The sequence below is a fragment of the Harmonia axyridis genome, chromosome 7 (genome assembly GCF_914767665.1).
Source record: "Harmonia axyridis chromosome 7, icHarAxyr1.1, whole genome shotgun sequence".
NCBI lineage: Eukaryota > Metazoa > Arthropoda > Insecta > Coleoptera > Coccinellidae > Harmonia > Harmonia axyridis.
In genome coordinates, this window is record NC_059507.1 from 22,085,862 (window position 1) to 22,112,875 (window position 27,014).

The window sequence follows — 27,014 nt, forward strand, 5'->3', positions numbered from 1 at the left end:
ATCTCCAATGGTTTCCGAGATATCCCGAAAAAACTAAAATTCGAGATTTTCTTTTTTTCTGTATAACTCATTTGTTTCTGGAGATAACTTCACGAAATTCGGTTTGAAGCTTTTATCAAATATAGAGATTTCAATGGTGTAGACAGATTTCTTCTGTTTTCCATTTTTTCAGAGACGCGATAGTCAATTTTTTTTCCTATGGACGCCATACTGGTTCTCCTTATGAGGTGATTACGAATTCAACAGTGCATCACACTCTACAAAATATTCGAGTCTAGCTTAGCAAATTTGAGCCATCTATTTTGAATTTAGTGACATAACCTTTTCGTAACGTTTCATTGTGTATTTTGTGTCTATGCTGAACGAAGAAAGTCAACAAAATATAGTGGATGCTGATTGAATATCAGTAAACCACGAGTAAACAACATTTAAATAATGCAAACATCGATTGAAACGCCAGCAGTAATAACAACAAAACATCAAAGCGACACGAGGTAGGGTTACATCAGACATAGAATAAAATTGTATACTGCGTATGAAAAGATTTGAGAACTTTTTGGGAATCCACAAAAAAAATCATACAATTATCTCGAACGGTTTTTAAGATGTGATCTTTAGTTTAAACCATTATAATCACGACATTAGTCGAAAAAAGTGGCCTACATATGAAAAATCAGGATGATATCGTTTTTCACCCCTATCGGACCAGCCTGTAGAGCCAAAAATAATTAGAGTTTATGTGCTGAGTACTGTCGATTCCATCAAAATTTGAATAATTCTCAAAGCCCAAAATTTCCAAGCACTATTGACGACCCTGTATACAGGGTGTTTCATCATAAACTGGACAGATATACAGGTTGTCCACGTCAAACGAAAACGGAATGTAGATCAGAATAAGCTCTGCCTGAAAAAATCTTTAATATGAAAGCCTCACAGTTTTCGAGATATTTTTTTTTAAAAAGGTGACAAAATGAGTTTTTCACAGAAATGTTCCATTTTCGATAAACATTTGATTTTCTTTTTTTCTGAAAAAGGTTATCACCTGTATATTACTTTTTCGAAATCATCACGGACTAGGCAACTTTTCTAGTCAATTAGCAGAAAAAGTCCAGTGCTTCTTTTTACACCACCCCAGATCAAATTCGGTTCAAAAAACATTTTCTCCAAAACGTGAATTTAAAAAAAAATCAGAATTCCTGTATAACATTTTGTGTTATTTTTCGGTGAAATTGAATCAAGCATTCAATAATATCCACGGAAAAAGTATTTATTTGTACCCTGATATGAGAGAAAGTATTTGAAGTGAAGCAACTCAACATTTTCATAAAACATCAAATATCTCGAAAACTGTGAGACTTTTATATAAACGATTTTTCACATCAGGTAGAGCACATTCTGATCTACATTCTGATTCCGTTTATCGTAGTCTTTTTGGGACACCCTGTATACATATAGTCGTGTAGATTACACCTGGAGATTATTTGCTTGTTTTCGAAGCATAAGCGTGATACAAGGTGTTCAACGTAATTCTGTTGAGTGTGGTAAGTTTTGTATAACCTTATGTTTCACAATTGTAATTTTTTATACATAACACGAAAATGAGAAAACCGAATTAAAAAATATTAATCATAGCATAAGACAAAAATGATTATCCTGGAGTCATTTACACGACTATAGGTACATGTTTGACTAGTTTATGATGAAACACCCTGTATGTACATATATCATTCTGCAGAATTCAACACGGACACACAATCAAAACCATAGAAAAGAATATCGAAAAAAAAAAAACCACAGATATTACTAAATTTAGATTCTGCAATAGTATGTAAACTCACATATTCAAACTTTTTGCAAAATTTCGTGTTAGCTTAAACATAACCACCCAAAAATTCAACCAGAATATTGAAAAGACTAACGTGAAGCATTAAATTTTTGAGCTTTCGTTCAGTCATGCTCCAATTGAGACCACAGAATTGTATTTAGGTATATGCAGTCTCCAAGAATGCAACTGAATGAATAAAAGCTCAAAAACTTCTGACTCAGTGGTTTTCACTTCGGTTTTCCACTAGATTTTCAAGGATTGCGTCAGAGACAACCAATTGTTGTCTCTGATTGCGTGAATAAAATTTTTAATTCAATTCTAAAGTGAAGCCATGGTGGATCTTCCAATTATCTGAAACATTATCATCATAAATTTTTCGATGAACTAACAACAATGCACTTTGAGATATTCAATACTGAAATCATACCGACCATACAGGGAAAGCCATTATGGTGAAAATATCTCCTGACGACCTCAGCCGTATAGCATCATAGTTGGCAATGGGAAGACATCAGGCGCACGCAGCATCCTTCCTGTCTCACCTCCCTCAAATATATTTCTCGTACGAGAAAGGCAATCTGAAACACATGTCAAGGTGGAGGCTGAAACTCAAACAGCAGCTGGTGCCTGCCATATCTAGCACTTGATTCATTACCACGGACGGAATAAATTTGGAAGGAATTCTGCAATTCATTTCGCGCAACATCCAATTCGATAGACGCCTTCTGATATTTGGACCGAAACTCTTCAATGAAGATTTCCAAGAATGATGTGGATTGTTTAGAGGATATCGAAACATCTTAGCTAGTAAAGGATTTTCCAAAAAGAGATTTTATTTTGAGTAGCTTCCTCTTTGGGCAGCTATCCTTTTTGAAGCTGTCATCATTTGACATTTGACAAGTGAAAACTACGCCATTACTGAAAATTCACTAAAGCAATTGTCATCGTGAATCACCTTCTCGCCCGCCAATAGTAAAACTGATGGGAAAATTTTAGCTGATGGGATACAAGTGAGTACATTGCTGCTGTAGCTCGTGGTGTTGACGAAAACCCAGGTTTGTCGATTTCTCGGGACTTAAGCATTCCACTAACAACATTAAACCACATTTTTCATGAACATTTAGGTCTTATGGCTAAATTTCTCTAAACAATTCTGTAAGAAAAGTTTCAAACTGTGTTATTTCCCGCAGAGGTGATCACAATTGGCCACCGAGATTTTGTGGCTTTTAGACTTTTGTCTTTGTGGCCTCGTGAAGTATAAGGTTTATACCAATGCTCCATGAAGATGGAATTCGTGGAGTGTGCAAAAAGGTCATTTCAAATTTCATTAAATCGATATGATGCTGCAACCGTTGCAGTTTCCAGTGAGATGGTATCGTTTTCCATCATGAATGGCAAACTCCTCTTTAACATGAAAGCCTAATATACTTGTTTTTTATCAAAATAAAACTTCTTATATCTCTAATGTTATTCTCATACTGAAAAGAATGGAACTGGTTTTCGCTACATTGATAAAAATTCCAGTTCGATAATTAATGAGGTAACATATTTCAATTCCTCGAGACTCGAGTCCGTGATCAAGAAATAAGAATTATCTGCGAAATGGACAGTTACAGTGGCTTTGAAATAGTCTGGCAGAATATTGATGAATAATAAAAATAAAAGGGGACGAGTACTGAGTCTTATGGAACTCAAATAACGACTTTAAAATCTTATGGATGTAGGCTTGGAAAATCGATCGCCTAGAAGTATGATTCGATTACCTGGCCTTTCGTCTTTTTCTCCGTGACTTTGCTCGGTTTTGTAATAATTAAAAGCTCTTAATTATGTACATCTATTAACAAAGGCACAAAGAACAAACACAGTATTGAGAAGATCTGAATTACCTTCTTAATTACAATTTCTCATTACGGTACTGAATTTCGTCTTATCGTCGAATGTTAATTACGAAACGTCATCGTCTTACTGTAATTTTCGGTCGTCTCGTCTTTAATTCGTTCGCGACTAGTTTTATTCAAGTCCAAGAACCGTCTTTTCGTCTTTTATGTCACATTTTGATCGACTGTCGACTTAGGCAGAAACTTACTCTTGACTGACCGACTCTGAACTCAGCTTCGACTTAGGCTAACTTAAACTTGACCGACCGACTCTAACTCATCTATTTTCTGATTGAAACTTACTCCCCTTCTTCCGACTCGGCCATCACCCCTAGCATCATCCCGATATCGGGAGAAAGTACCAAGTACCACCCCTAGTCCAATAAAAGTTTTGCCGTACCGCCTACAAAGCTCTTCGCGGATTCCTGGAAATCTCAGCCATGGAATATTCTCGAAGGACCAACGAGTGACATGCAGATGTAAAATCCGGTACCATCGTCTCGTTTTCAAGCTTTCCCAACCCCCAGTAAATCTCTTAAGATTTACAATCGACATGAGATGTTTTCGACACCTGGAAGAATTAACACTACCTTTACACATTATCTACACTAGCAATTCGTTCCCAGTAAATCCATTGAAACTGTCATGCCCTCGGCGCTTGAAGAAACTGATAGGTCTCCAAGCACCCTGTTGACCAGGTCAATTATTTACAGGGTTCCTACATCAATATATAATCAACTTTTACGGATAAACAGAGTTTTTCAATAAGTTTCAGTTTGAACAGCGCGCTATGTACGCAGATGTCACTTTTGAAGCTGTCATAATCTGACATTTGATAAGTTGAAACTACGTTATTACAAAATATGGAACGATACACGCTTTAACAACACATTGTATTTGTTGGAATTCACCACAAAAATGGTGGCAATTCTGCAGAAAAGTTGAGCAAGTTAATAAGAATCAAAACCTAATGCATCGCTCAAGAACTGAGAATATTTGTCTGTAGCCCGTAGTGTTGACGAAAACCCTGGTTTATCTATTCTTCGTCGGTTTTGAGAATTAAATTATGATAAATAATTTTTTATTGCCGGAATTGGTCGATATTGATGTGAACGAAGTTGATCGCAAATTTGCAATACAAGATTCCTGGCTGTGCTATTTCTCGTTTTCTTATATCGAAATGAAACAGCAGGTTTGCTCTACAAAAATTTCATATTTCAATTCCTCGAGATACTGTGCTATGATGAATAATGAGGAATCATCTTCGAATAGACCAATCACAATTCGCAATGGCCTGGCATATCATTAATAAAGCGCGTTATAAGCTCAGTCTTTTCCCGAGAGATGCGTATAAACAAAAAAAAATTAATAGAAATGAAAGAGATACAAGTACTGAGCCTTGTGGAACTCCAATGTCGGCCTCAAACTCTTATGGATACATTTCAAATTTTACGGACATCTTTCGATTTTCGATTTCCAGCCAATTGAGAAATATTCCGCTGAAACCTGAGCTTTATTTCTTTAGAAAATCAAATGATTTTGTTAATTCAAAGAATAATTTAGCTACGTACTGATATTTACATAAGTTATTATAAATACTTTGATCAGATATTCATCTGATGGTGGCTTATTCAAGCCACCGTAGAATGCCTTGATCTGAAGCGTTGCTGACAGTAGACAAATACAAAAAAGGTAGTTCTGCTGGAAAAAATTCCGAACTTGATGAAACTTCTACAGATTGTTCGGGGGTATTGTGGGATGACTCTGTCGAGTTATCCAACTTGACAGAATCATCCCACAGCACCCCTCAACAACCTGTAGAAGTTTCATTAAGTTCGGAATTTTTTCCAGCAGACTTCACTTTTTTTGCTTTGTCACTGGACTAAAATTTTTATCGACTGTATCTCAATTGATATTGAGTTTACGGAAAAGTCTGTGAATATAAAATTGTAGAGAATTTAATGATCTACAACTTTGAAAATGAACGTTCTGGTCTAAAACTACTCAGTTCCCTCCTCAAGTTAGCACAGGGTCCTCGTGTTGAATAGCTTGACAGAGTTATGCCACAGCACCCCCGAACAACCTGTAGAAGTTTCATTAAGTTCGGAATTTTTTCCAGGTAAAATGTATATCTACTGGACTATTGGTAAGGATATGGAATTTAGTCAGAGTCAAGCATTTTTTGAAAACCTTCCAATTTCTTCAAATCCTTCGCGAATTGGCATTCACCTTACACTACTCCTACAAAAAGTCTTACAATTGTTCATCCTTAACATAAGCCCCCCCTCCCTAATTCTCTACCCGAATAAAGAAAACCACATCATTTGCAAAAGTATCCGACCACTCCACCCTTGAAAAAACACATATTTACATCTCTATTGCGTAATTAACCATTTCCTCTCCAACTCAGGTCTCCCGAGCTGAGATTCAATAAGGAAATTCCCCCTTCACTATGTATTTTCCGACACAAAAAAGAATTTTCGGTTCGGCAATCAGGGATTTATGTGGAAGAGAAATTTCACGTATCAAAATGTATTCGCTTTAGAATTTCTTCATTGGCTCTGGCTGCGGTTCACGACTCGTTAAACATACATTTGCCTCAACGAGTACATGATTCGAAGTCTCTATAATATCGAAGGCTATCCCCCCACCACTTTCGAATACTCCTCCTGTGCCGATTTCTGCCAGTTACTCGGCTGTGAGAAGATTCTGGGAGATTTCCACTTCAGGAAATCATTCGTATCTTCCGAGGTATGTATGGGGGGATTACTTGATAAATTCATCCTCCCCGGTTGCCATGCCTTGCTTCTTTGCGGTGGCACGAACGGAACAATGTATATGGGATAATTACGTTGATATGTTGCCGAAAGTACACCGTAACAAAGCGCTCTAACACTGGGATTGCATCGATATGTATTCTAATGGATATAACTGTGGCAGAATGAGCTATAATATCGTTATTGAATTGTGGAAAGTATCGAAGAGAATGTTGGTTGATAGAACATTCGTTATTAGGTTTAGTAAAACAAATCCATTATTTTTCCATTATCTGTATCTCGAGTTGTATAACTCCGATCGGTTTCCACTAGATGGCGTAGAAAGATAAGATTTCATACTACAAAAACTTTCTTGAAAGTTTTGTGATTAGTTGACTCAGTTGTGTTATAGAAGGACACTAACAAAGATATAAAATGCGCTATATTTTGCATTTTTCTTTGATAAAAAAAGCTATCTTATGATGCAATATTATACTGGGTGTCCTTTTGGCACAAGGGAATAGTAGTATGTTCCCGGTGAAACCGGAAGTTGTAGAGATGATTGTCTCAAACACCAACATGGAAATTTTCAGCACAAATTTGAGATTATTTTTCCATAAACGTCTGATAGGCCATAGCGGTGAATCTCCCTGTATTGTCCCTGAATGAGAAAAATTGTCGTCTTATAAACATTATATTACAGCTGTTGATGTTCAGTAGGGGAGACTGGGGGTGGTTGATACAAGGGAAGGTTTGATACATGGTCAAATTTCGCGCTTCGGTTTTTCAAAGAAAGCTTAATTGCGTGCAGTGTCTCTATGAGTGTGAATATAGTGTCAGTACAAATCTAGCAACGATCGCGTCACGACCAAGAGTTTTTAAGCATTGAGTGTGTTTATTTTACTACTGACACTTGCACAGGCTGAATGGCACTCCATTCTCTGATGAAGATGACGATCCAGCTTGCATCTAGTGCAATTCATTATTTTCGGCGTCTCCGCCTCGCGAACCATGGAATCGTTGCCTGCAATGTTTGAAATATCTGTTCGTAACTACTGCTTCTGCTAAATATATAGAGAGGTTTAATACGTGTATCATCCCTCCCGACACAGACTGTATCAAACCTCCCTAGAAGACAAATTTAGAAAATATATGTCGTGAACATATTATGATATTTGATTGAAGATCTGTACTAGTGGTCTATACAGAGTGAGTCTTTGACTTGACGAAGATTCCTGAGGCCAAAAGAAACACTTTTTTCTTTACCGTTTTTCCCATTCAGCCCGGTTAAAAAGATACAGGCTGTTGAAAATCGATAAAAAAATGTGATTTTCGGCTATATCTCGTAAATTAGGTGAGTTGAAAGAAACAGGATATTCCATTGTGGATATTTATATTGAATATTTCTAATTTATTTTCGATGGCAAAATCAAGATGAATCAAATAGTAGAGTTGGCTATAATGTAGGTACATATTATAGAACAAATTTGATTACAAGTGGAGTTCAATATTTTTATGAGATAGTTGGAACGAATCAAATGCTTCATTTCATAAAGGAATTGCTTTCTATCAGAATGCAAAGTGATTTATTCTGTATCCACACAATTATTTTGCAAATTGTTTTTAAATTTCTTGAAAATATGTATGGAAATTCAATATTCTGTTGGATTTCTTCAAATCTTCGATGATTTTCATTTCATGCTAACATAATATCAAATATCATAGCAACAATAACAGTGTAAACTGTAAATGAATATTTCAGGTTAGAACATAGATTATTAGAACAGCTGTGTATTTGCAACACTCGAAATTTGAAGTTCAAACTTAAAACCACAGACTATTAGTCTGTGTTCGAACTTTCACAGATGAATATTATTTACTTGAGAATGTAAGGTTAAATGGCAATTCTTGTACGAAGTGAAATAAAAGATATATTTTAAATGCGATATAATAAATGAATTGATATGAATTATGAATATCAGAACTAAGCTAATATGGGTGGTAGCGAGCTCAATTCGTTATGACTATCGAAAACGAAATAGAAAATCAAGAGAAAAATATTTAATCTTCATCGTCAATGAAATTGGAATAACTCATTTATTGTACCATAAATACTACTTTGTTCAACAAATGGAATGTTAAAAGTGAGTTTATGATGGTTTTTCTAATTTAGTAGCTCATTTCCAAGGTTCAAATGGTATATCTTATACTTGCAAAAACTTCAGTGTTCCGGTTTCCAGGGGTGAATTAGCTCATTATGAAAATTTAAAATGGCTATATATTTGAAACCGGGCCGAATCGGAAAAAATGGTAAATGAAAAGAGTGTTTCTTTTGACCTCAAGAATCTTCGGTTAAAATATATGTACAAGTCAAAGAGTCACCCTGTATGCTGTCAATGAAAAGCTCATCTGGAATAAAGTAACGAATTTCGTCAGTTTTTGTCGATAAAGAGATAAAGCCTTACGTTTTTTATGTAAATTTCTACATCAAATATGTAGAAAAAATGTTTACTTGCGAATTATGTAGGAATTAGGTAGTGTTATGATAATAAAATACTGATTTCTTATTATGGGCTGTACCTTATCTTTTATTGTATCAAACCTCCCTTTTAGCGTATCAAACCTCCCATGTATAGAGAAACATTTGCAGAGACAATTTGCAGCAACAATTTCAAGAACTCATAATCAAGGTTGAAATTTCCATTTTCAGTAATTGAATATTGGTAATAGTCTAAGCGAAGTCCTCAAATTCCACTCTGACATAAATGGATTATAAATGTTGAAAACAAATTTTCAATTGAAAATTTTGTGAAAAATGTATCAACCCTCCCCAGTCTCCCCTAATATAACAAATCAACAAATAAAAATTTGGGAGATTTTTTTGAGATTCATCGGCGCCTCCGCCATTTAGCCCCCCATAAAATAAAATCCATAATATTCGATTATTCGACCTCTTACCGGCGTAAAATGAAAACGCGATTTTCAGGACGTACCAATTGTAGCCGGATAATTCGAATCGGAAATCCAATTACAACAGAATCTATCCAGCTCGTGGCGTGTAAATTTTTCATACGGGCCCGTATTTTGTCAGTACACACGCTACGTATCACTTGAATTTTCCATCTGGCATCGTGAACGGTGCGGTTTTAATGGCTTTTCCGTTTCGCAGCGATGACCCAATTGCTCACATCCATACGATGCATGAATTTTTCCGTTAAATTAAATAAACCTGGCCCCGGTGTGGCCCAGACTGAATTAGACTTTCGAATGCTAAGTCGGTCTGTTGTGTTTCCGAACGGGCGGGTCTGAAATACCTGCACTAATTGTGTTTCTTCAAGTTTTCATTGTCGATGGTCCTCTTAATAATGATTTTTCGAGATCCGTATTTTGCTCAATCAATTTTCATTCAATTTCAGTACAATCGCTTTAGAAAACTGCTTTTTATTCCCAGGGTCGTCACTAGCCAAACCTCTAGCAGATATTTCAGCGTTCCAGCAAAATAAAATTTCGCTGCGCTGCTTTGCCTAATTTATATAAATTTTCTTTAAGAAGGAGTGGCCTTTATTATTCCTCTCAGGCATCTTTTCAATTTCATACGAAATCGTATTTTTTAACTTAAAATCACCTTGTCAAATTTACCAGATGATGTTTCTTGATGATTATGTCGAATTAATTAAAAAACGTCCTGTATTGTTTAAAATTACGACGCTTCTATTTATGAAATTTGGCGCCCCGGCAAAATGTCCGATTACCGCTACTGTCAGCGGCCCTGAGCCAAACTGCCGCCCTAGGCAGAGGCCTAATTTGTAGCCTACCCCTATAGTTAAGGGTGGTACTTCTGTTATTATCCTCTCAGATGGATATTATTTCATTTCGGTGCTCAGTCGTAAAGAGGGTGTGGGCTTAGCAAGAATTGATCAAAGGAACTTGAAAAAAACTAAACAGAAAAAAAATTACAATTATAAATGATCCTTGAAAATACAAATTTCGAATACTATAAATACTCTCGTCGTCACTTTCCTTTTGAAAACTTAACTTCAGTTTAGTGAAGGCCTCCCTATGGATGAACCCTTTCACCTGCTTCAGTTGTCTCAATTTAGAAACTGAACCAAAAATCTTGATTTCTAAAATCAGGTGTTGAGTAGAATTCGATGTCAGGATCTAAGGATTGCCAAAATTTTGAGATGTTTCCAAAATATAGTAGTTTTAACTTTTGAGAAGTTTTCCAAAATGTGAAGTCCAAAATTTTCAGCTAATACCAGAAACTGTAAAATTTAAAGTGCAATCAGGCACTTAAATTTCAAACTAGAAAACTTGGATCTGTAGGGAAATTTTCCAATTCATTTCAAAATGAACAATAAAAAAATTAATATTAAGAATAAGAAGTCAGAAATGTTCCCAACAGATCAACAATACATTCAAAAAATGATGGATGGACATTATCCATTTCCATATCATAAAATTTGGACAAAATGGTGGATCTGCAACATCCATGTACGTTTTTTTGGTTTTTTCTCTTTCTTTTATTATCGAATGAAAAAAAAACATGGAACAATAAAACAAATATGTCAACAGTAAAATGAAATTATTTCCAGTGAACTCTTTCAAATTCAAAATACCTTCAAATGAATTTTCACGATCAATTCACTGATAAATGAAAATAATAGTACACACGAAAATAAATCTGCTAAAACCATTCTAACCAGTTCATCCGGTTTTTGATCGAGAAAAATAAATCAAATATTTATCACCTTGATATAAGAAATGGCGAAATAAAATATTGGTTCAGTAAAAGTAGATATAGGCAATAGAAAAATGCTCATACGATGCATTCAATAGTACCTCCACAGCGAGAAAAAGAAACGAAGAACTATCAGGTCCCTCAGGAGTGGAAATTCTTAATATTGCTAGCGCACCCTACCAGCTGAGGTTTCTCTTGAAGAGGAAAACTACAGTGGCGTAACATGTAATGTGGAACGTTACAAATTTGTCACCCTTGCAGAAGCTAACTGCTAAAAATTAATATCGGATAATCAGGGTCTAGGGCCACGACCCTTAATCTCAGGGTCGTGGGTTCGAGCCCCACGTTGGGCGAAAATCTTTTGTCGACGAAAGTGATTTGAGAGACTCATGCGCACCTTGTAATTAAAACTTTCTGACTAATTTTGAGCTTTTAAAAGTGTTTCTCAGGTAATATGACTAAGCCCGGCTAGCTCAGTCGGTAGAGCATGAGACTCTTAATCTCAGGGTCGTGGGTTCGAGCCCCACGTTGGGCGAAAATCTTTTGTCGACGAAAGTGATTTGAGAGACTCATGCCACCTTATAATTAAAACTTTCTGACTAATTATGAGCTTTTAATAGTGTTTCTCAGGTAATATGACTAAGCCCGGCTAGCTCAGTCGGTAGAGCATGAGACTCTTAATCTCAGGGTCGTGGGTTCGAGCCCCACGTTGGGCGAAAATCTTTTGTCGACGAAAGTGATTTGAGAGACTCATGCGCACCTTGTAATTAAAACTTTCTGACTAATTTTGAGCTTTTAATAGTGTTTCTCAGGTTATATCACTAAGCCCGGCTAGCTCAGTCGGTAGAGCATGAGACTCTTAATCTCAGGGTCGTGGCTTCGAGCCCCACGTTGGGCGAAAATCTTTTGTCGACGAAAGTGATTTGAGAGACTCATGCGCACCTTATAATTGAAACTTTCTGACTAATTTTGAGCTTTTAATAGTGTTTCTCAGGTTATATCACTAAGCCCGGCTAGCTCAGTCGGTAGAGCATGAGACTCTTAATCTCAGGGTCGTGGGTTCGAGCCCCACGTTGGGCGAAAATCTTTTGTCGACGAAAGTGATTTGAGAGACTCATGCGCGCCTTATAATTGAAACTTTCTGACTAATTTTGAGCTTTTAATAGTGTTTCTCAGGTTATATCACTAAGCCCGGCTAGCTCAGTCGGTAGAGCATGAGACTCTGGAGACACCGAACAGGTAAGACGTGTCTTGAACGCTCCGTAAGTACTTGAGCCAGTAGTGTAAGTACCTGAGTATCCATTGTGAATAGTCAGAAAACCAACCTGAATTCCAAACGAAAGTTTAAAGTGAACAGTGACAGTGACATTACTTCAAGTAAAGTGCTGAAAAGAAAACCTTATAAAATGGGGACCAAAACCCCAAAATGGACAACGAAAAAAAGAGAAAAATAACCGTATTTTCTCTAAGCCCTGAAAAAGTTGATGGAAAAACGAACTTAGGAGCCGAAATGGAAAACCGAAGGAAGAAGATAAAGGATATGATAAATCCGACGCAAACCCACCCCGGAGGTGCTAAACAACCTTCGAACACATCAACCGAAGTAGTAGAAGCAGAAAAACCAATAGCGACTACTAATCGATTTAAAAATCTGCACGTGGAAGAAACCAAGATGCAAATAGATGACAGCGAATCAACAAAAATAAAACCTCCTCCTATAGTTCTTCAAGGACTTATTGATGATCATAACCAAACCGTTAAAAGAATAGCGGAACGAATTGGAAACAAAAGTTTCCACATAAGATACGGACGGGAGTCCTCGAACATTTATACGAATAAATTGGAAGACCATAAAAAACTAAAGGAATATTTCCTAAATCTTGGACAAAAGTTCCACTCGTACACATTGAAAAATGAAAAAACTCATGCTCATGTACTCAAAGGACTAAATTCCAATATTGAAATCCCAGAATAAATAATAGATGAACTGAAGAACATCTATGAAATAGACGTGAAAGACATCTACAAAATGAGAGGCACACGAAATGCGATGTTCCTCGTCATAACCAGCAGCCAAGTGACACTCAAACAATTGAAAAGAGAAGTGCGAACACTGTGTTACACCGTGATACATTGGGAAAGGCAATATAGGACCAAACAAATGACTATATGCAAGAGGTGCCAACAATGGGGACACGCAACAAGTAACTGCTATAGAGCATACAAATGTTTACTGTGTGCGGACGAACATGCCACAGCAGAATGCACCAAACCCGCGGGAGAGAAAGATAAGTGCGCGAATTGCCGAGGCGAACATCGGGCAAATAGTGTTGAATGTGAAGTGTACCAGAGAATTCTACAAAGCAGAATATCCAGGAACCAGCCACAACCTACGAGGAAATCTACATACGTTGAAGCTCCACTACCAGCAGTAAACGTATGGGAAGAGAGAAGAAAAAAAATAAACGAAATAAGAAGCTCCCAACCAGATGCTGCTAGGACTAATACAGATAATTTGAATATGGGTAATACTGCTTGTTCGGTATTTTCTCTTCCACTAGTTCATTTTTGTTTTGTTTGGTTTTGCTGGGATAGAAGTTCACCTCAGTTTTTCTTTCATTCTTTCTTAGTTGTTTTCGTTTTTGAATTGCGCGGGTTTTGTTGAGGGTTGCACATGTGTGCCGTGTCATGTGGAGTCGAAGAGAGATGGGAGACAGTATGAAAACAACCGCCGCAGAGCTATATGTACAAGATATCACCGCATGTTATTTCGTCTATGGAAAATACAGTCCACTCGCAAAAAAAGGTAAGTGCACACTCAACATTCGAAATAATTCTAAAATTTCATTATTTGCGCGACATTATTTGGTCCATTCGTGCCAAGAATCGCATAACTAGAGGTGCATTTCTTCCTGTTCATTATTTCATAAACTCAATATTCATTAGAATTCAATTTTTCAGTTTTCATTACAATATAATTCCGTTTCAAATTGATTGATTTCATTATCATTCAACTGCGACATAAATTCGCACGCCTTATCTGCTAACAACAAATCTGGTCGTTTTTTGTGAGGTTTTGTGTTTTATCGCATTTCATTCCTGAAACAGCTGACTTGGTCAGTGCCGTGCCGTTTCGGGGTTCTGGAGTTGATTGATAAGTTCGAAAATGGCAAACACGAATAAAATTAAACAAGCTAGAGCTCTTAGAACAATGAGTGAGAATCAGATTATTGAAATCAAGGCATTTGCTGATGAGGCTGAAATTGATATAAATAAACGCGCCCAGTTCAAAAATTTGTGTCAGAATCTTGACTCATACCGCGAAGAATTTAAGTCTCATCATCAAACTCTCATATCTCTTATGGCCATCAATGATGAAGACATAAGTAAAGAGGAAACAAATAGAAAAGACTTTGATTTCAATTATTCCTATATTGAAACAGTACTTCAGGAGTTTTTCGAGGTGAAACCCAGTGTTACAACTTCCGCTAGCGCTATTGGGGATATATTTCAAACCAGTAATCATAATGTTAAACTTCCCAAGATTGAAATACCAAAGTTCATAGGTGATATAAAAACATTTAAACCCTTTATAGACATGTTTGAAAATCTCATTCATAATAATACCTCTCTTTCGAACATCGAGAAATTCAATTATTTGATTTCCTCTTTACGAGGTCCGCCTCTAACTCTAGTGCAGACTACGCCAATGTCAAGTGCCAATTATGCGATCGCCTTTAAATCACTTTCAGAACGCTATAATAACAAAAGACTTATAGCCTTCGCTCATTTTCAAGAGATTGATAATGCTATTATTATAAAAAATTCAAAGAATACTCAAAGTTTAAGAATTTTACTGGACACCTACACAGAGAACCTTGCCGCGCTCGAAAATATGGGTATTCCAGTGAAGGAATGGGATTTCATGTTATATTATCTTTTCACAAAACATTTAGATCAAGAAACCATTTCACGTTTTGAATTTGAGAATCCAGTAGCATTCGATGAATTACCTTCTTTCAAAAAATTGGTTGCCTTTGTTCAACAAAGATGTAATGCGCTTGATGCTATTGATCTCTCAGTGGGTAAATCCTCAAACACGCTATCACCCAGTTCGAAAAATGTTCCAAATTTTTCCTCTCATTCGAGACCAAAACAGTCTTCAACATACTTCGCAAACGCTTCTAAGGGTATAAAAAATTCAACTATTACATGTTCATTCTGTAAACAGGATCATACAATTTACAAATGCTCTGAATATCATAACAGAACACCTAATGACAGATCTCTTTTTGTCAAGCAAAACAAACTATGCACAAATTGTTTAAGTTCGCAACATTCAATTTATAAATGCAGGTCAAAATCAACTTGTCATTTTTGTCATGAAAGACATCATTCAAGCATACACGTAAATAAGGATCTAACTAAAAATTACTCTTCTTTCGATAATCTTCAAGTCAGTTCTCAAACAACTCAACCTTTACCTAGTACTTCCAAGTCACCAGACATTTCCACATTTTCTGGAATGATGTCTTCAGCTGTTGGTGTTTTACTTTCAACTGCAATAGTCGAGGTTTCTGATTCTTATAGTAACTTTCAAAAGGTACGTGTGATATTAGATAGTGGTTCACAAACAAGTTATATCACCGAAAAATGTGCGAATAGGTTGGGTTTATCACGTTTCAGTTGCTCACTTTCGATACAGGGTCTTGGAAATATGACTAACATGACATCCAAGAGTGGTGTTACATGTAAAATAAAGTCTGTTGGAAAAATATCTCCTATATTTACCATCGACGCGGTTGTTTTACCCAAACTTTGTGCCAATATGCCGGTCTCAAAATTAAATCATACTCATTGGGTTCACCTGAATAATATCCAACTAGCTGACGATTCATTTCATAAACCTGCTCCGGTAGATATGCTATTAGGAGCCGATATTTTTCCACATATTTTAAAAGAAGGTCGTGTTATAGGACATGCAAATGAACCAGTAGCTATCAACACTATTTTCGGTTACATACTTATGGGTAAATATAACGCTTATGATACTCATATTACGGCCAATGTGTCTACATTTTTCGCAGCTCTGGGCAATAATGCTTTATCGGTCGATAACTTGATTGGGCGGTCCTGGGAGGTTGAGGAAGTTCCTTCAGTCAAATCAATATGTTCGCCTGAAAATGCGTTATGTGAAAAAATTTTCGCTGAGACTCATGAAAGGGGTAATTTTGGACGTTATACTGTCAATTTACCATTCAAAAATTCCGAACCTTCATTTGATTCGGAAGATATTCGCTCGATAGCTCTGCGCCGTTTTTATTCGCTCGAACGTCGCTTATACAAACAACCAACAGTATTCAAACAATATTCAGATTTTTTGAATGAATATCTCAAAAATGATTACATGGAGGAAGTTGAGGTTGAGAATAGTGACAATCCTATCGCAAAGAAAAATATATTTTATCTACCCCATCACTGCGTAATGAAAGATAGTACTACCACACAGCTCAGAGTAGTTTTCGATGGATCTACGAGGTCGAAAGGAATATCGTTAAATGATACCCTCTTGGTGGGGGAGAAACTTCAGAATAATATTTTCGAAATATTACTCAAGTTCAGAGTGCATTCAATCGTTTTTACTGCCGACATAAAAAAAATGTTTTTACAAATTCTAATAAATTCTAAGCATCAAGATTATCAGAGGATATTGTGGAGGTTTTCGCGAAATGATCAGGTTAGAGAATATCGCTTAAAACGATTAGTTTTCGGTTTGTCTTCCTCACCATTTATAGCAAATAGAGTCATTTTGCAGTTAGCCAGAGATGAACGCAATGATTTTCCTCTGGCCGCAAATATTTTGGAGGATGATATCTATATAGATGATGTGTGTTCTGGGTGTTCCAGTTTAGAGGAAGCAAAGTTAATTCGCGATCAATTAATTAATATTTTAAACAGGGGATGTTTTGAATTGCGCAAATGGGCATCCAACACTCCATTACTTCTAGATGATTTACCAATTGAATATCGTTACAACAATAATTCATCGATTTCTTTCGATGATGAAAACTCCTGCATAAAGGTTTTAGGGTTGAGATGGCAACCATCCTTGGACGCTTTCATATATACTATAGATTCAACTGTTGTGGGTTACACAAAAAGACAAATTTTGAGCGATATAGCCAAAATTTTCGATCCTTTAGGATTTCTCGCACCATTGACATGTTTCGCGAAATTGATTATGCAACGTCTCTGGACTTTGGGTCTCAACTGGGATGATACGCCGCCTCGCGAAATTTGTGAAAAGTGGTACCAGTTTAAATCGTCTTTCGCGATGTTGTCAGATTTTAAGATTTCTCGGCGTTTTCTTGTTGACAATTGTGATGAATGCCAAATTCATGCCTTTTGCGACGCTTCTGAGAAGGCATATGCCGGGGTCATATATTTTAGGGTTCAACAAAATAGTAAAGTTAATGTATTTTTTGTATGTGCAAAAACAAAGGTTGCTCCCTTGAAGAGTATTTCAGTTCCCCGTCTGGAACTGTGCGCCGCGGTATTGCTTTCTAATTTACTGTCAGAAGTGTTGACAATTTTTGATAACAAAATTAAATTTTCTAATGTATATGCCTACACCGATAGTATGATTGTCATTCATTGGATTAAATCATCTCCACATAAGTGGAAAACGTTTGTCAGCAATCGTGTAACTCATATTCAAGATAAAATACCCCCAGCTTCTTGGCAACATATTTCAACAGACAACAATCCGGCAGATTGTGCCTCTCGTGGGTTTTTACCTGGTGAAATTCTACAAAATAAATTATGGTTTTCCGGCCCAGAATGGCTTCAATCGTCGAGCGAATACTGGCCAGTCAGTAAATTCGATCCGAATTATGTGAATTTGTCTGATGAAAAGGTGGAACAAAAAATCTTGACTCTCACCACTTTAAATATTCCGAATTTTATCGAGACACTAATTCAAGATTGTTCTACTTTATCTAAATTGAAAAGAATTCTCGCATATATTCAAAGATTTTTATATAATTCTGCAAATTCTGTGAACAGAAGAACTGGTGTACTCACAGTGAAGGAGCTTAATGATTCCTTAATGACGCTGGTTAAATATGTTCAGGTTTTTCATTTTCATGATGAAATTCAGAAATTGAAAAATAAAAAATCAACATCAAAATTCTTAAGAAAACTTAACGCCTTTTTGGATAAAGATGATATTCTCAGGGTAGGAGGTCGTTTAAGAAATTCAAATTTGAGCTTCCTTCAGAAGCATCCCGCAATTTTGCCTAAAAGGAGTCGTTTCACGGATTTAATAATTCAACATTTTCATATCACTCACTTACATCCGGGTGTCCAAACCCTTCAGTTTTTAATTTCACAGCAATTTTGGATCTTATCAGCTAGAAGTTCCATTAAAAGGGTAGTATCAGGATGTAAACAGTGTTGGCGCTTATCACCAAGGCCTTATCAACCCCCTATGGGTAATCTTCCTGATTTTCGCGTTTCTCAGTTGAAGGCGTTTTCAGTAGTTGGTCTCGACTACGCCGGTCCCTTTGCTATAACACTTGGTAAAATACGCGGTGCTAAGACTCATAAAGCGTATATTTGTCTGTTTGTATGTATGGCTACTAAGTGCATACATTTGGAACTGGCTTCAGATATGACATGCGAGATTTTTATTTCTGCCTTGAGGAGGTTCATAGCTCGTAGAGGACGCTGCGATTGTATAATATCTGACTGCGGTACAAATTTTACAAGCGCAAGTAGGGAAATAGGCACTTTAATGAAGCAAGCTGCTGAACGCGAAACAATCAAGTTCAAATTTAATCCACCTGGTTCGCCACACTTCGCAGGTATGGCCGAAGCAGGAGTGAAGTCTGTAAAAACACATATTCATCGTGTTGTGGGTCAACAGATTATGACTTACGAGGAGTTTTACACTCTTCTGACGCAAATTGAAGCGCTATTAAATTCTCGCCCCTTATGTCCAATGAGTAATGATCCCAATGATTTGTCAGTTTTGACACCGGGACATTTTTTAACTTTGGAACCTCTGACGTCATTGCCTGACCCTGATTTAGCCCATTTAAATATCAGTAAATTGAACCGATTCCAATTTTTACAACGATGTGTTCAATCCTTTTGGAAAAGGTGGCAGTTAGAATATTTGCACACACTTCAACAAAGAAGTAAATGGTTGAACGCCTCGCACCCAATTGGGGTCGGTACAATAGTTCTCATAAAAAATGACCAGACATCGCCAATGAAATGGTTAGTGGGGCGAATTCAAAAACTTTATTATGGAAAAGATGAGGTTGCGAGAGTTGCTGATGTACGAACGAAGAATGGCGTTCTAAAGAGGGCTTTGGTAAAATTGTGTCCTTTACCAAGTGCCGAGCTAAGTAATGGTATTTAGTAGTAATAAATTATTTAAATTATTTCATAATTTAGTGGGGGAGAATGTTCGGTATTTTCTCTTCCACTAGTTCATTTTTGTTTTGTTTGGTTTTGCTGGGATAGAAGTTCACCTCAGTTTTTCTTTCATTCTTTCTTAGTTGTTTTCGTTTTTGAATTGCGCGGGTTTTGTTGAGGGTTGCACATGTGTGCCGTGTCATGTGGAGTTTACGAAGTCGAAGAGAGATGGGAGACAGTATGAAAACAACCGCCGCAGAGCTATATGTACAAGATATCACCGCATGTTATTTCGTCTATGGAAAATACAGTCCACTCGCAAAAAAAGGTAAGTGCACACTCAACATTCGAAATAATTCTAAAATTTCATTATTTGCGCGACACTGCTCAAAGCCCGCTTTTAGATTTAAAAAATTTAATGGACAAACTAAACCAACATATCAATATAAATAAATTCTTGCTAGAAATCCGCGCACTTAACCAAAAAATGGATAAATGCACTAATTTCAAAGAAAAATTCTTAATATTCAACGACTTCCTAGAAAATCTTCCTAGTCATGGTTTTTAAATCCCAAAAACAGTTAAATCTAGCAACCTGGAATTCCAATGGAATTCGATACAAACATAATGAAATTGCACATTTTCTTGAAGAACATTCAATAGATATTTTTTTCATAAATGAAACTAGACTAATAAAAACAGACAAATTTAAGATGAAGGAATTCCACGCTGTTAGAAGGGATCGCTCAGGTAACACTAGACACGGGGGTATCCTTATCCTTGTTAGAAAAGATATTCCGTTCAAAGAACTCCCGGAAATTTCTTGCACATTAGAGAATGCCGGTATACAATTAGCCAACGGTCTTAAACTTATCTCCATCTACAACAGACCAACCAATAACTTCGGTGAAAGCGATCTCGAAGAACTATTAAAAACTAATAAAACCATTGTTGTAGGAGATTTCAACGCTAGACACGGACTCTGGGGCTGTGTTTCAAACAATACCAACGGACTCACTCTTTTCGAATACTTAGAAAATAAACAAAACTGCATCATCCATCATCCTTCCGAACCTACGCATTATCCGCCTAACAACAATACCCCTTCAATAATTGACCTCATAGTAGCCCGAATGGTACCCAACATAAGTACCCCTGAATCATTACCTGACCTTCCCTCAGATCATAACGTAGTAACTTTCACTTTAACTAGTACCTGTAGAGTTGATATTTCCAAGAAAATCTTCGATTATTCGACCACAGATTGGAATGAATATCGAAGAATTCTTAACAATAAAATCGTCATAAATAACAATATTGACTCGATAGAGAAACTTGAGGAGGAGGTAACAAAATTCACGGAAAATTTAATTCACACCAGGAACCGAACCACTAAATTGAAGATCATTTATCCATACAAAGACGACCTCTCACCAGAAATAAAGAACCTAATTCAATTAAGAAATCGAACACGTAAACGCTGGCAGCGATATCGGAACCCTCATGATAACGACCTAAGCAAACTTTTAACATCGCGAATAAGAATCAAAATTGGCGAATATAAAAATGAAACAATGGGAAAGAAACTATCCAAATTAAATCCATCAAATGGTTGCTTGTGGAAATTCACGAAATTCTTGAAAAAGAAACCACAAGAAATACCAACTCTTTCAAGTGACACTATCGATTACATAACAGACGAACAAAAAACGGAACTTTTGGCAGAAACCTATGGGAAGATACATGACATAGGTCCGACAAACAGCTCCGAAGATAAAAAAACCATAGAAATTGTAGAAAATTACTTAAGTAGCGATACCAGTACTATTAATGAATCGAAAAAGTTTCATACCAACCCACTAGAAATAAAAACTATTATTAACAACTTAGCAAATAACAAATCCCCAGGAATAGACGAAATTGATAACAAACTGATCAAAAACCTCACTAAAAAGGCAATCGTGCAACTCAATTATATAATCAACGCCATAATCGACTTGCAACACTGGCCGAATACATGGAAAATTGGACTAGTTGTTCCTATACATAAAAGTAGTAGCGACAAAAAATCACCACTTAATTACAGACCGATCAGTCTGTTATCAACGCTCAGTAAAATCTCCGAAAAAATTATTCTCAAAATACTAACAAAAACACTCAAACACACGGAATTGCATGATCCGTATCAATTTGGGTTCAAAGAAAAACATAGTTCCACACACCAAATCTGTAGAATAGTAATAGACATTATCAACGAATTCAACAAAAAAAAGAACACAGCCATGCTTTTTCTAGACATAGAGAAAGCATTCGACAGGGTCTGGATCCAAGGTCTTACTTACAAAATGATAAAACTCGGACTTCCCTACTTTATCATCAAACTAATAAATTCATACCTTTCGAACAGAAAATACGTAGTAAAAATCGGCAATAAACTATCGTCCATCAAAAAAATTAAATCAGGTGTACCTCAAGGAAGCGTCCTTGGACCCAGACTCTTTAACCTCTACATACACGACCTTCCAGGTTTTCCAAACAGAAAAATGGCGCTATTCGCAGACGACACTGCATTATACGCTCACTCCTTTCATTCGGCAATAGCGAACAGATTGCTACAATATAATATCGACAAACTAACCGAATTTTATAAAACCTGGAAGATCAGAGTAAATGAGAAAAAAACCGAACAGATCGTGTTTAGCCGAAAACTAAACGACAACAAAATCTCAATTCCTCTTAAACTTAACAACCATCCAATCACAGTTAATAATACGGTTGAATATCTGGGAATGGAACTAGATAGCCGACTTAATTTTCACAAACACATTGAAAAAACTTTAATAAAAGCCAACGGGGCAATCAGAATCCTGTATCCTCTAATGAGCAAGAATAGCCGTATGAATCAAAAAAATAAAAAATTAATATACACCTCCTTAATAAGACCAATCATAACGTATGCGGCACCGGCCTGGTGTCACTTGAAATCATGGCCGACACGACCGTTACAAATTTTTCAAAACAGAATGCTGAGGCTTATCACTAACAAGGATAGATACACAAGAATCACAGATTTGCACGAATTAGCAGGTATTGAAACAATAAAAAATCACATAGATAGAATTTCCGCGAACTTTTACGAAAAAACGAGATACGTGAGCGATCCCGTTAACAAAATAACTTAAACTAGAAAGAGCTCGAAAAACGCCAATGAAAAACATGCCCTTCCCTACGAGCATTTACCCATATTCAATAGAAAACACATTAGCTACAAAAATAGCTAACATGTAGCTAATTACTACTGTTATTGCTACTGTAATTATTGTTGTTTTTGTTGTTGTTATTGTTGATGTTATTTTTTATATCTCATTTTATATATTGTTGATACTGCTTAAGCCCAGGATACTGGGAAACAATGAAAACAGGTTTTTCTCTACATTTTCCTGTGAATACTATGAACTTTAGTGCTAACTTAACACATAAAAAAAACAAAACCTCTGAATATCTGAAGGCGTCCAGCCAAAATATTATTATTATTGTAGGTAAATCATGTATAGATAGGAACTACTAAAATATCAAACAACAAATGATGTAAACCATTATAACATGTACATATTAAAATATAATAAAGACTATAAAAGCAAAAAAGCATGAGACTCTTAATCTCAGGGTCGTGGGTTCGAGCCCCACGTTGGGCGAAAATCTTTTGTCGACGAAAGTGATTTGAGAGACTCATGCGCACCTAATAATTGAAACTTTCTGACTGATTTTGAGCTTTTAATAGTGTTTCTCAGGTTATATCACTAAGCCCGGCTAGCTCAGTCGGTAGAGCATGAGACTCTTAATCTCAGGGTCGTGGGTTCGAGCCCCACGTTGGGCGAAAATCTTTTGTCGACGAAAGTGATTTGAGAGACTCATGCGCACCTAATAATTGAAACTTTCTGACTAATTTTGAGCTTTTAATAGTGTTTCTCAGGTTATATCACTAAGCCCGGCTAGCTCAGTCGGTAGAGCATGAGACTCTTAATCTCAGGGTCGTGGGTTCGAGCCCCACGTTGGGCGAAAATCTTTTGTCGACGAAAGTGATTTGAGAGACTCATGCGCACCTAATAATTGAAACTTTCTGACTAATTTTGAGCTTTTAATAGTGTTTCTCAGGTTATATCACTAAGCCCGGCTAGCTCAGTCGGTAGAGCATGAGACTCTTAATCTCAGGGTCGTGGGTTCGAGCCCCACGTTGGGCGAAAATCTTTTGTCGACGAAAGTGATTTGAGAGACTCATGCCACCTTATAATTAAACCTTTCTGACTAATTTTGAGCTTTTAATAGTGTTTCTCAGGTTATATCACTAAGCCCGGCTAGCTTAGTCGGTAGAGCATGAGACTCTTAACCTCAGGGTCGTGAGTTCGAGCCCCACGATGGGGGCTACTTTTTGTTCGCAGCTATGAATCTAATCAATTTCAGGGAGAGTCGATGTGATTTTAGATGACTTCATATATGATGTAGAAATCTCAGAAATATTAAGTTAACAATCACCACATTATTCACTTGTCATTATGGGTAGAAAACAATAAAGGTATAAACAGACCGACGCGGACTGCGGGAGCGGGATCGATGCGTTACATGCATCAGCGGGCAGATTGCATAGCATGCACACCAACGCGATAATAGTAAGACAAAACTACTGTGTGATTCCGGGAACACACTGCACTCTGCAAACCGAAATTAATTTGCAGACATCCCGCAATTCGCATGCGTTCTATTCGTACCGGTATGCACTCCTTCATATCCGCCGCACATAGATCAATTTTAACCATCTACGCGGCCAAAATTGGATTTATAAAACTGACGATAATCATTCAAAAAAATTATCGTCGATTAGAAAAGATTCCAGGTAATCCTAAATCACTCATTATAACCACCCCAGGTACATCCTGACCGTGCACAGATAGTTGGACTTGACCATCAACCAGTGCGCTCTTCTTCGAGATCACATAGTTTGAAACAACAACAAATTTGAACATAAATATTTCTTTACCGGTGTCAGTTTTTGGAGTGAAAGTGATGGATTTTGATAACCCTGGTAATATTCTTCATTTCTAATATAATTTACTTAGCCTCAATGCAAAATTAGTATATTTACGTAGTATATAACAAAGAGTGTTTTCTTAAACAAATTTTGAAGTAACTTTAAGCTTCAAAAGTTAATTTGTTGTAGTCCTCCGTTAAACCCTATGATTATTCTTTTTTTTATCATGAAGTACCATCCTTTCCTTAGTAAATGTTACAAAAATTTCCTGCAGAAATTCGCAGATGATAAAAATAGGGCGATTTTTAACGACATAGTTTTTGTCAACAAAAATTTCAATTTTTTTATTATTTCGATAATCATCGTTTTTCGTTATTTTAGAAAGTGCCGGAAAATCAGGTGTGAAAACTGTTACCCGGAGTTACCTTTATGGAATAATGAAAGACCAAAATTTACCAAATTTTGAAGCAAAACTCGATTATCTGGAAAATCACTTACTATTGAACTATGGCACTAGTGATGATAATTTAAAAACAATTAGACAACGATTTTCTCCATTTAAAGCAAAATTGAAGGAAAGGTAACAGAAATAATTTTGAACGATATCAAATTTACATTTATCCAGACTTTTGAGATGACTATGGTGGACGGAAAAAGATGTAACGGTGCAACCGGAACTAAGTCTACTAGTCGGTGCTATATCTGTGGTGCAACATCGAAAGACTTCAACAAAATTGATAAAAAGGAGACATCAAGTTCAACCGGATTTAATTTTGGACTCTCTGTCTTGCACGCCAGAATTAGACTGTTTGAAAGTGTTTTACATTTGGCATATAAATTACCTGTTAAAAAATATAGAGAGAGAAGGACTGACCAAGAGAAAGAACTGGAAGCACAAACAAAAATGTGCATCCAAAAGAGGTTTCGGATTGAAACTGGATTACTCGTGAATATGCCTAAAACAAATTTTGGAAATACCAATGATGGTCATACCAGAAAAAGATTTTTCGCAAATCCCCAATTGGCGGCAGACATAACCATTATAAACAACGAATTAATTTACAGATTAAAAGTTATATTAGAGACTAATTCAAGTGGCCATAGAATTGATACTCCAAAATACGCTGAAGAAAATTTACATGAATTTTAATACATGGAGCAACTATCATTGAAAAAGCTTTGTTACCAATAGGTCAATTGTCGGAGGAGGCTGCAGAAGCGCGTAATAAATATTTCCGCGTATATCGTGAAAATTTCGCTAGAAAGTTTTCTAGAGAACAATGCAACCTTGATGTATATCACAGATTACTATTGACTTCGGATCCAGTCTGAGGCCCAAAAAAACATCAATATCAAAAAGTTTTTGTCCTGAAACAATAGAAATGCTATTGCCGGCAGATACCAACTCGAACCCGATTCAGATTGCGGGGAAGATGACTCTTTAATTGAATAAAAATATTATTACTGCTTAAAGATAATTATATGTATTTTTTATGTTATTTTGCGGAGAGATTGTTTCACTCAACGTGACAATGAAATAAACCCAACATTTTAATATCACGGCTTTTTATTTACTGAATCCCAAGACGACTTTTTTTTTTCAATTCCAATGTTTTTATCTACATTTTACGAGATGAACTGATTAAAAAAATCTTCAATCAGACATATAATACTGTATAGAAACGATAAATACCGAATATAAATGATAAAAGTGAGAAAATATTTTTGGCCACCTAGATCGTTAAAATTGACCTATGTGTCAACTTGCAAATGCTATAAAAATTTCATAGACATCCAAACAATTGTCTATACCCACACGATATATGATTCTCTCAACACTTCCCCATGTACCACTTCACCCTGTATATAAATTCGAAGGAACCCGTACAGACTTCGAAAGTAGCCCGTGTCGACGAACTAATATATCTTTCATTTATCTCCCAACACCAACCATTTTCCATTGTGATACCGGTCAATTTACACTCGGCTTTCCACGCACTTTCATCTATAATTCAGGCAACTTTCAAAAAGTTCGTGCTAAGAAAACATCGGCAGTAGGCCGAGTGCGTGCTGCGACATACATCTTCCGGCCCCGCCCGACTCAGTGGCAGCTCCAGAGGGGGGTGAGAACGTCGTTATTAAGTTGGGGGATGTCTTCGTTAGATTCGAAAGAATTGAATTGTCTATGACGGGCCGCCACTTGTGGCTGTCTTCTTGTCTACAGGAAGTAGGGGGAAATCTGTTATTTCCGATTTGATTAGGCTCATCTGATAGCAGATACACGCCCTTTCTTGGGATGGAGTAGAATTGGAAATGATGAATTGGATATTTTGAGATTCATATGATATTTCGGAATGTCTTGTTG

General features: G+C 36.5%; 6 non-coding genes across 6 annotated transcripts; all 6 read left to right on the top strand.

Annotated features, from left to right (window-relative positions):
• Positions 1 to 11,661: 11,661 nt before the first annotated feature.
• Positions 11,662 to 11,734, top strand: Trnak-cuu. Its single transcript has one exon. It is a non-coding gene; the product is annotated as a tRNA-Lys (tRNA).
• Positions 11,735 to 11,842: 108 nt separating this feature from the next.
• Positions 11,843 to 11,915, top strand: Trnak-cuu. Its single transcript has one exon. It is a non-coding gene; the product is annotated as a tRNA-Lys (tRNA).
• A 291-nt stretch (positions 11,916 to 12,206) lies between these two features.
• On the top strand, positions 12,207 to 12,279 carry Trnak-cuu. The gene has a single exon. It is a non-coding gene; the product is annotated as a tRNA-Lys (tRNA).
• An 11,148-nt stretch (positions 12,280 to 23,427) lies between these two features.
• On the top strand, positions 23,428 to 23,500 carry Trnak-cuu. Its single transcript has one exon. It is a non-coding gene; the product is annotated as a tRNA-Lys (tRNA).
• A 109-nt stretch (positions 23,501 to 23,609) lies between these two features.
• On the top strand, positions 23,610 to 23,682 carry Trnak-cuu. Its single transcript has one exon. It is a non-coding gene; the product is annotated as a tRNA-Lys (tRNA).
• Positions 23,683 to 23,791: 109 nt separating this feature from the next.
• Positions 23,792 to 23,864, top strand: Trnak-cuu. Its single transcript has one exon. It is a non-coding gene; the product is annotated as a tRNA-Lys (tRNA).
• The last annotated feature ends 3,150 nt before the right edge of the window (positions 23,865 to 27,014 follow it).